At 43.4% G+C, this 10507-nt stretch overlaps 1 pseudogene; it reads left to right on the forward strand.

Annotated features, from left to right (window-relative positions):
• Positions 1-2678: 2678 nt before the first annotated feature.
• LOC148517773 (5S ribosomal RNA) lies at positions 2679-2797 on the forward strand (annotated as a pseudogene).
• Positions 2798-10507: the final 7710 nt, after the last annotated feature.

Genomic DNA, 10507 nt, shown 5'->3' on the forward strand with positions numbered 1-10507 from the left:
CAGACAGCAGAGCACCAGCCCAGAATGGATCAGCACTCAGCAGCTCCAGCCCAGAATGGATCAGTAGTGCACCAGCCCAGGACACAGGACACAGCAGATAGCACAGCACCACTCTCCCAGCCCTACACTACCCACCGTCACTGTTCAGTTTCTACAGCCGAAGTGAAATTGCGTCAGCCACGTGGTCTATATATACTACATTGATCATAGAGACGTAAGCTCGCGAAATGCGAGATTTCCAACTCTATGGTTTTGCCTCGGTTTCGAGATCTGAGTCAGGCAGGAAACTCCGAGCCTGCTTGGGTCCAACTCGGATCTGCAAAATTTGGGTGGGCTCGGTTCTCTGAGAACCAAACCCGCTCATCCCTAATATAGATATATATACATGTATGTGTGTGTCTATATTTATATGTGTGTTTCTATATATAAGTATATATGTACTGTACGAGGGTTGTTCAAAAAGTCATGTCTAAATGCTCACAACTCAAATTTTATTATAGATACAGATTTGAATATTTGCAAGTCTTAGTAACAAAATGACTCTACTCAAAAAGTTCACCATCTGCCCTCAAACATTTTCTCCACCTCTCAACCCAACTTTGGAAAAATTCCAGTGGTTGGTGTTTGACCCAGGAACGTATGGAGTTTTTAACAACCTCTATGTCTTCAAAATGTTGCCCCCCTCAGACAGTATTTGAGAGGGCCAAATAGATGAAAGTCAGAAGGGGCCAAATCAGGACTGTATGGTGGATGTGGCATTATTGTCCACCCCATTTTGCAAATGGCCATAGATGTTGCCATCGAAGTGTGAAGTCGTGGTGTAAGATGACATTTGACAGTCGAATTGTTGACCATTTTTTGCGTGTGGCTTCTTAAGTGTAATAATATATCGATCACTGTTGAATGATTGGTTTGGTTACAAGTAAGCGATGAGAATAACACCTCGGCAATCCCAGAAGGATGTGACCATGACTTTGTTTACAGATCGCTGTGATTTAATTTTTGTTGGCCTAGGTGAACTTGGGTGTTCCCATTGCTTTGATTGGGCCTTTTTTTCTGGGTCATAAAAGTATACCCAGGTCTCATCTGACATTTTCCAAAAACGTCTCAAGGGTAGGCCTCAAAGTTGGTCAACAAGTCATTGCACACTTCCACCCTCTGGGCCTTATGATCCCTGGTTAGTTGCTTTGGAACCCATTTAGCACACACTTTACGATATCCCAAATCATGAATTAGTGTTTCTACAGTGCCTGGGGTACATTCAAGTTCATCACTGATATCTCTGATGGTTACACAATGGTCTTTCTGAATCATGGCATCGACTTTGTGTCGGTTCTCTGCTGTCAGTGCAGTGGATGATCTGCCACCACAAGGTTTGTCACACACGGACAATTCTCCCGATTGAAAACGCTTCATCCACCTTCTGACATTGCTATAGTCAATTGAATGCTCATCATATACTTTTTTCAGTCCTCTGTGGATTTCTGTAGCACTGCAGCCTTCTTTTTCCAGAAATTCAATGATAGCTCTTTGTTTCAGCTTGGATTCCATGGTATTTCTTGGACTACCTAAACAAAAATACCTATATAGTGAACAGACATATTAAACTGCAAACTGACATAGTTTCATATAAATGTTACATATTATTTCAGAGTTATGAGCATTTAGGCATTACTTTTTGGGCAACCCTCGTATATATATATATATATATATATATATATATGTGTGTTTATATATATACATACATGTGTGTGTGTTTTTTACATATATATATATATATAGATATATATATATATATATATATATATACTGGGCAGCACAGATGGTGTAATGGTTAGCATTACTGCCTCGCAGCACTGAGGTCATGGGTTCAATTCCCACCACGGCCCTACCTGTGCAGAGTCTGTATATTCTCCCTGTGCTTGCGTGGGTTTCCTCCGGGTACTCTGGTTTCCTCCCACACTCCAAAAAGATACTGGTAGGTTAATTGGCTCCCAACAAAAATTAACCCTATTGTGTATGTGTGTGCGCATGTGATAAGGAATATAGATTGTAAGCTCCACTGGTGCAGGGACTGATGTGAATGGCCAAATATTGTCTGTAAAGCACTGCGGAATATGTGTGCGCTATATAAATAACTGATAATAATTTATATATATATGTATGTGTGTGTGCCTATATATACAGTGTCCATATAGTCTGGTGTATATTGGGAACACAACCAGGCTATTCAAAGAAAGAATGGCTCAACATCGTACAGCCATACGACAAGCTTTGTCGGGAAAAGAAGTGGACCAACCGGTCACTCATCATTTCAAGCAGAACAGACATTCTTTAGCAACCTTATCCTATAAAATCATTGACTTTGTGCCTATGGACAAGAGAGGAGGAGACCGTGAGAAGCGGTTGTTACAATTAGAAACTCATAGATTGAATATGGTTACTCCTTTTGGACTAAACGAGACTCTATCTTTTTCTTGTTTTTTGTGAGCTCCATATTATCTTCCAGATTCGTGCCTTCATGTGACCGTTCAGTCCTATTTCATAATGTGCACATATTTATGAAATTATATATTTTTTTACCAGTTTGATTATTCCAGGACACGTACAGGGACGGATAAAAAAACATAATATCCTCTTATCTATCACTGTGTAGCCCTCGGGAAGATGTTGTATTTTGTTACAACCATACCACACTGGTCTTGCCCAATCTCAGCTGAACTTGGAAGCCAAGCAGTGTTGGGCCTGACTAGTACTTGAATGGGACACCTTCAGGGAAGATCCGGTGTTGTAAGCACTACTTAGAAGTCTCCTATATACCCAGGTAGCACACAGGAGAATGATATGATATGTCACAGATGTTCCCTTTGAATTCTGGCTTATCTCCTGGTTAGGCCATTTCCTTGTTTGGACATTTGTGCACTTCTGGAGTTATAAGAATATTCAACTTATTCAATTTTTTGGAGCTTTTTAATAACATATTTTGTGTACAATATTTTTTTATAAAAAATTTTTTCTAATTGATTTTTTCTAATGATTTTTTCTATCATGTTTTTACAATACTGTTGAGTCATCTGTATGTTCTCTTGGTGGTCCAAGTTATCTTTGCATTTATGCACATGTTCATGTTTTGTCATATTTGTGATTACCTGAGCACCTTTTTGGGTTTAGCTTTGCTGGGTCTTCCTGTGTTCCATGTGCTTTTTTTCTCATAGCCTCACAGTTGTCATATTTGTATACCATGGATTAGTCTTCACCACAGACTATATTGCTTTAAGTCTTCTTTTGTGATTATTTTGCTACATTTCTTTATTAGGATGTATTCTACAGTCATTCATTTCCTTAACATTCCTGTGGCACACATATATATTTTTTGTCATTTTATCTCATATACCTATTCTGATGCATATGTTTTGGTAGATGTATTCACTAATATATTCTGTTTAGGATCCTTTCGATGGTACACTTGCCATTTATATATAACGGTATGGTTACATACTTAGTTTTTTTTATCTATATCTTCTTAATTTTTTATTATTTTTTGTATCTTATTTGTTTTCCACTTGGAATAATAGTTTTACATTTTCACTGTTTTCACATTCACTATTAAGGAATAAAGTGGTGTGGAGTTTTTATGTTCCTTCTTTTTATAGGAGCGATTTGTATTTTGCTACTTTGTTTCTTCAATTTTTTGATGTGTGGACATTGACCCACACCTTGCAAATTGCATTATATATGGTGACACGATGTTGACATTTCATCATGTTTAGCACTGCATGCCAGTGCCTCACTATCTATTCACACATATCCACCATGTACAGTGGTCATTTTTCCTCCTATCCACCGGGGGCATCAGACTGCTTTATCCTGTGTGATGCCTGAGTGTCTGATGCACAATGATGATGTCAGACACTGGCCCCTGGCAGCATGGAGCATTACACTGCACCAATCACCTTGGACATTCCACTATAAAGGTATGTGTATTTGTTTTTTTCATTGTGTTCTTGATAAAAGTCATGTGAGACTGAAACGTTGAACAAGGCAGACACAGTTGTCAAGTTTGATTCTTTCATTTCATCAGACATGTGAGTGCCGCCTTTCCCTTTCTACATATATATATATATATATATATATATATATGTATATATATATATATATATATATATATATACACACATACAGTATATGGCTATTTATAAATCAATGTACTGTGTTAATAGGAAAATCTGTGCGGCTCCTCCCTTGAATATATATATAAATATATATATATATATATATATATATACATACATATATAAGTGTGTCTCTCCCTCTCTCTCTCTCTGTATATATATATATATATATATATATATATATAGTGACACAGTTAGGTTAGGGGGTCCTTCTCCTGGGTAGAGGACTCCTTCCTTACACACACACACACAGCAGCAGGGAAGCAGCACACCAGTCTGGATGCAAGTACAAGCTGGTCGGCGCCAGTCTTTATTGTACAATGACAGAACTTTAAAGAAAACATGAATAGAAATCCTAGCCCTGTCGGGGCACTAACTTCACAGGTAGTTCCCTCACTATCAGAACCTGGCAGGGCCTAATGCCCTCGCCAGCAACAAAGCACAACACAGTACTCACAAATAGGTTTTTCAAGTGTCTCTGAGCAAACTCCCTGCCTGCTTTCCCAGGTGAGACAATCAGCCCTAAACACGCTAGGCTTATATTGGCCTCTCTCAGGTGGAAAACTAACAAGCCTGTTACCAGGCTGCGAGAACCAAAACCTGGAGTGGCCGTGGGTGGAGCCCTCCCTCTCCTCTCACCCACAACCCCCAGGTCCCAAACCGGCTTTTCAAGAAGCCGAAACTCAAGCCTGCTACACTGCAGACTTTCTCCTGGGGGTTTAAAACACAAAAGACAGGAACCTGGGACAAATGTACCTGCCACAGACCACTTTACCAGTGATCCTATCACATATCCCCCCCCTTTGTTTCGACATGTGGGGCAGAACAACTGAAGCCCCCAAACAATGAACTCGTGACAATGCATCAGCATTGGCCAGCTGGCTTCCTGGCCTGTGTTCCACTGAAAATTTAAAAGTTTGTAACGCCAAGAACCATCTTATAATTCTCGCATTACTGTCCATATTTTCAGACATCCACTTCAGAGGGGCATGGTCAGTGATCAATTTGAACTTTCTTCCGACCAAGTAGTACCTGAGAGCCTCTAACGCCCACTTTATGGCCAACGCCTCCTTCTCTACTGTGGCATAGTTTCTCTCATGTACATTCAACTTTCTGCTAAGATAGAAAATAGGGTGTTCCTCACCCTCCTTGTTCTGGGACAGGACCACTCCTATACCTACTTCTGATGCATCGGTTTGTACTATGAATTCCCTTTCAAAATTAGAAGTCATCAGGACTGGTTGGGAACACAACGCTACTTTCAACTCCTGAAAAGCTTTCTCTGCCTCAGGACTCCATTCTACCATGACTCTTTGTTTGCCTTTGGTCAGTTCAGTCAGTGGGACTGCCATGGTGGCAAAGTTGGGTATAAACCTCCTGTAGTACCCTGTAATTCCCAAGAAGGCTCTCACCTGCTTCTTATTCAGAGGCCATGGCCAGTTTTGTATGGCATCAACTTTATTGAGCTGAGGCTTTATCAGGCCTCTGCCAATGGTGTATCCCAGATATTTTACTTCCTCCATGCCTAGACAACACTTTTTTGGGTTGGCTGTCAAACCTGCCTTATAGATGGAGTCCAACACTGCTTGTACCCTGGGTAAGTGAGACTGCCAATCAGGACTATGAACGACCACTTCATCCAGATAAGCAGCCGCATACCATCTATGGGGCCTTAGAATTCTGTCCATCATTCTTTGGAAGGTAGCAGGTGCCCCATGTAGCCCGAAGGGCAACATCTTGTACTGAAACAAGCCCTCTGGCGCTGAAAAAGCTGTCTTTTGTTTGGCGCTCTCGGTTAACGGTACTTGCCAATACCCTTTGGTTAGGTCAAGAGTGGTTAAATACCTTGCCATCCCTAGTCTCTCAATCAGTTCATCCACTCTTGGCATTGGGTAGGCATCGAATTTTGAAACACTGTTCAACTTTCGGAAGTCATTGCAGAAACGCACACTCCCGTCGGGCTTTGGAATCAACACAATGGGACTTGACCATTCACTATGTGATTCTTCAATAACCCCTAACTCTAGCATATTTTTAATTTCTTTCGACACTGATTCTCTTTGTGCTTCTGGTAACCTATAGGGCTTTAGATTAACTTTAACCCCTGGGTCAGTGATGATGTCATGTTTAATGACCGAGGTTTTCCCAGGTACATCAGAGAACAGCACCCTGTTTCTAATCAGAACCTCCTTGACCTCTTGTTGTTGAATTGCCGATAGGGTTTTTGCCACTGTCACTTCGGGAACTAAGGGCCCTGGACTTACTGGAGGGTCTCGGACGGCCGACAGTACCGTTCTATCTTTCCAGGACTTTAACAGATTTATATGGTATATCTGTTCCGGCTTTCTTTTCCCCGGCTGGTAAACTTTGTAATTGACCTGCCCCACTCTTTCTAAGATTTCAAAGGGCCCTTGCCATTTAGCCAAAAGTTTATTTTCCACAGTGGGAACCAATACTAACACTCTGTCCCCAGGAGCAAAGCTGCGTAACCGAGCATTGTGGTTGTATACCCTCTGCTGTGCCTGTTGAGCCTGTTCCAGGTGCTCTCTCACTATCGGCACTACCACAGCAATTCTCTCCTGCATTTGAGAAACATACTCAATTACTGTTTTGTAAGGACTAGACTGCCCCTCCCATGTCTCTTTGGCAATGTCTAGTAACCCCCTTGGGTGTCTCCCATACAACAAGTCGAAGGGTGAAAACCCAGTGGAGGACTGGGGAACTTCTCTTATGGCCAACAATAAATACGGCAATAAGTAGTCCCAATCCCTACCATCCTTGTCGACCACTTTCCTAAGCATGTGTTTTAACGTCTTGTTAAACCTCTCGACCAGCCCATCGGTTTCGGGGTGTTAAACCGAAGTTCTTAACTGTTCGATTTTGAACAGGCGGCAAAACTCTTTCATGACTTTGGACATAAATGGTGTACCCTGGTCAGTTAGTATCTCCTTAGGTATACCCAGCCTGCTAAAGACATGAACTAGCTCTCTGGCAATGGTCTTGGTTGACGTATTGCGCAACGGGATCGCTTCCAGGTACCTGGTAGCATAATCCATTATGACCAGAATATACTGGTGTCCCCTGGCAGACTTCATTAAGGGTCCAACCAAATCCATCGCTATTCTTTCAAACGGCACCTCTATGATAGGCAATGGAACTAGTGGACCCTTAAAATGTTGCCTGGGAGCATGATACTGACACTCAGAGCAGGATGCGCAAAAGTCAGATACATCTTTATGAAGCCCGGGCCAGAAAAACCTCTGCATTATTCGCTCAGTGGTTTTCTCTACCCCTAGATGGCCTGCCGTTATATGACCATGGGCCAGATCCAACGCTGTTCTTCTGTAGGCTTTGGGAACTATTAGTTGTTCCACAACATCTTCCCCCTTCTTAGTCACCTGATATAACAAATCCTGACACATTGCCATGTGGGGATAAGACAAAGGACTATCAGGGTCTACGGGTTTACCATCAACTACTTTTACATTCTCCCTGGCTTTTACCAAAGTAGGGTCATTCAACTGCTCCACGGCAAAGACCTCTCTTCTGACCTCTAAATCAGGCAGACGATCACCTGGCCCAACAACACTTCCCACCTCAATGGGAGGCACATCAGTTGGTGGGCCACTGTCACGTTCCGCATTCTCTAGTTCGCCAACCATAGTAGTAAAAGGGAATAAGTCTGACTCAGAAGAAACTCCCTCCTCCACTACATCGACAACCTTCTCAAATGGATCGGGGTTGTTCACCACTGGAACAAAACGGCTTTCCCACAACTTCCAGAAGTGAGCAAAGTCTCTCCCCAATATTGCATCGTACACCAGACCATGCACCAAACCCACAGAAACTATAGCAGAGCCACATGGTGTCTCGATGTTCACCTTGGCCGTAACATAATATCGAGTATCCCCATGTATGCAGGTCACACCAACAGTTTTCCCTGTATGCCTCAAGGGGTTCACCAGCTCAGCTTTTATAAGTGTCACCAAGCTACCAGAGTCTAAGAGTGCCTCTACTCGGTTGCCATCTGCAGTGAGTACACACATGTGCTTATCAATCTCAGCCTGCCGGTCAGCCGTACAGGCTATCTGTGCAAAGAAAGACCCCCTGCGGTAGACATGAGCAGTATAACATTGCATAGGTTCAGTTGTAAGTGCACAATTAGCGGCAATATGGCCGAAGCCACCACATCGGAAACACTGAGTCATATTAATGTCTAGTCGTTTACGGGGCAAGAACCTTCCCAGCCTGGCTGGCCTGTCTCCAGGTTCTACACCCTCAGTCTTAGGTACATTCCACCGCCCAGCACCCTTCTCCCCTGGAACAGTCTTACCAGTGTCTCTGGGAGTTCGCTGGTGCACCATCGGGGCTCGGTGGGGCATACTCATCAGCTCCTCAGCTGCCACGTACCTCTCCACCAGCTCGACCAACTGGTCTGCGGACTTAGGGTCTGCATGGCTCACCCACTTGCGCAGTCACAGGTAATGATCGCAGGTACCGGTCCATCACGACCCTTTCCACGATCTGTGGTCCCGTCAGCGTCTCGGGCTGTAGCCATTTTGAGGACAGATGGACGAGGTCATGCATCTGTGAATGTGGAGGCTTGTCCCTATAGAATGCACAGTGGTGGACCCGTTGGGCACGAACAAAGGTGGTGACTCCCAAGCAAGTTAGGATCTCCTGTTTTAGTTTTTTATAGTCCTTGGCATCAGCCAGGCATAGGTCGAAATACGCTTTTTGTGGCTCCCCAGACAAAAAAGGTGCCACCAGACTTGCCCACTGCTCCTTGGGCCAACTCTCCCTTTCGGCCATTCTTTCAAATGCGGCGAGATAGGCCTCCACATCATCGCCCGAAGTCATCTTTTGGAGGAAGTGACTGGCTCGTATGGAGTGAGTGGTGGTGGGAGGACCAGTATTAACATCTCTGGGCCGGGTGACCAGGTGCTGTACCACCTCTCTTATGGCCTGGCTGTTTTCTGCTAAGGCCTGGCGGGTTTCCTCGATGGCGACCTGTTGTTGCCTCTGGGCTGTCTCCAAGGCCAACAGTTGCACCCTGATGGATTCCTGCTGAGCCCAGGTAGATTCCTGCTGAAGTTTGTTCATCTCCTGCTGAGCTCTGGTAGATTCCTGCTGAGCTGCTGTAGCTTGGAGCAAGGCCTTAATCATTTCCTCCATTTTGTCCTGGGGTGTAGATTGGAAGCTGAACCTTGCCTCTCTGAGCATTGGCTGATGCCTCATCTATGGGACTCCAAGGACACAGTGTTATTTCCACTCTCACAAATTGGGCGTCTGTCCCTTTAATTTTTAAATGGAAAGTTTTCCTCTTGTTGCAAGTTCAGTGTGTGTGGTTGCCCGCATTCTCCACCATATTGTGACACAGTTAGGTTAGGGGGTCCCTATCCTGGGTAGAGGACTCCTTCCTTGCACACACACACACAGCAGCAGGGAAGCAGCACACCAGTCTGGATGCAAGTACAAGCTGGTCGGCGCCAGTCTTTATTGTACAATGACAGAAATATAAAGAAAACATAAATATAAATCCTAGCTCTGTCGGGGCACTAACTTCACAGGTAGTTCCCTCACTACCAGAACCTGGCAGGGCCTAATGCCCTCGCCAGCAACAAAGTACAGCACAGTACTCACAAATAGGTTTTTCAAGTGTCTCTGAGCAAACTCCCTGCCTGCTCTCCCAGGTGAGACAATCAGCCCTAAGCACACTAGACTTATATTGGCCACTCTCAGGTGGAAAACTAACAAGCCTGTTACCAGGCTGCGAGAACCAAAACCTGGAGTGGCCGTGGGTGGAGCCCTCCCTCTCCTCTCACCCACAACCCCCAGGTCCCAAACCGGCTTTTCAAAAAGCCGAAACTCAAGCCTGCTACACTGCAGACTTTCTCCTGGGGGTTTAAAACACAAAAGACAGGAATCTGGGACAAATGTACCTGCCACAGACCACTTTACCAGTGATCCTATCACAATATATATATATATATATATATATATACATATGTGTGTGACTGTTTATACATCAATGTAATAAATAAATTGATCTTAAACGAATATAAATATCAGTATTAAAAATTTACACATAGGGGTACTGTATATATACTAAAGTGAGAGTTTTTAGAAGTGGAGATGTTGCCCATAGCAACCAATCAGATTCTACTTAACATTTAACTAGCACCTTCTAGAAGATAATAGCTAGAATCTGATTGGTTGCTATGGGCAACATCTCCACTTCTAAAAACTCTCACTTTAGTAAATTTACCCCATAGACTCAAAATATTCTTCTTAAATCTATTCTACATTAAGTAATATTTTGCAAACATATTTGA

Source organism: Taudactylus pleione, unplaced genomic scaffold, assembly GCF_031769625.1.
Source record: "Taudactylus pleione unplaced genomic scaffold, aTauple2 ptg000211l, whole genome shotgun sequence".
NCBI lineage: Eukaryota > Metazoa > Chordata > Amphibia > Anura > Myobatrachidae > Taudactylus > Taudactylus pleione.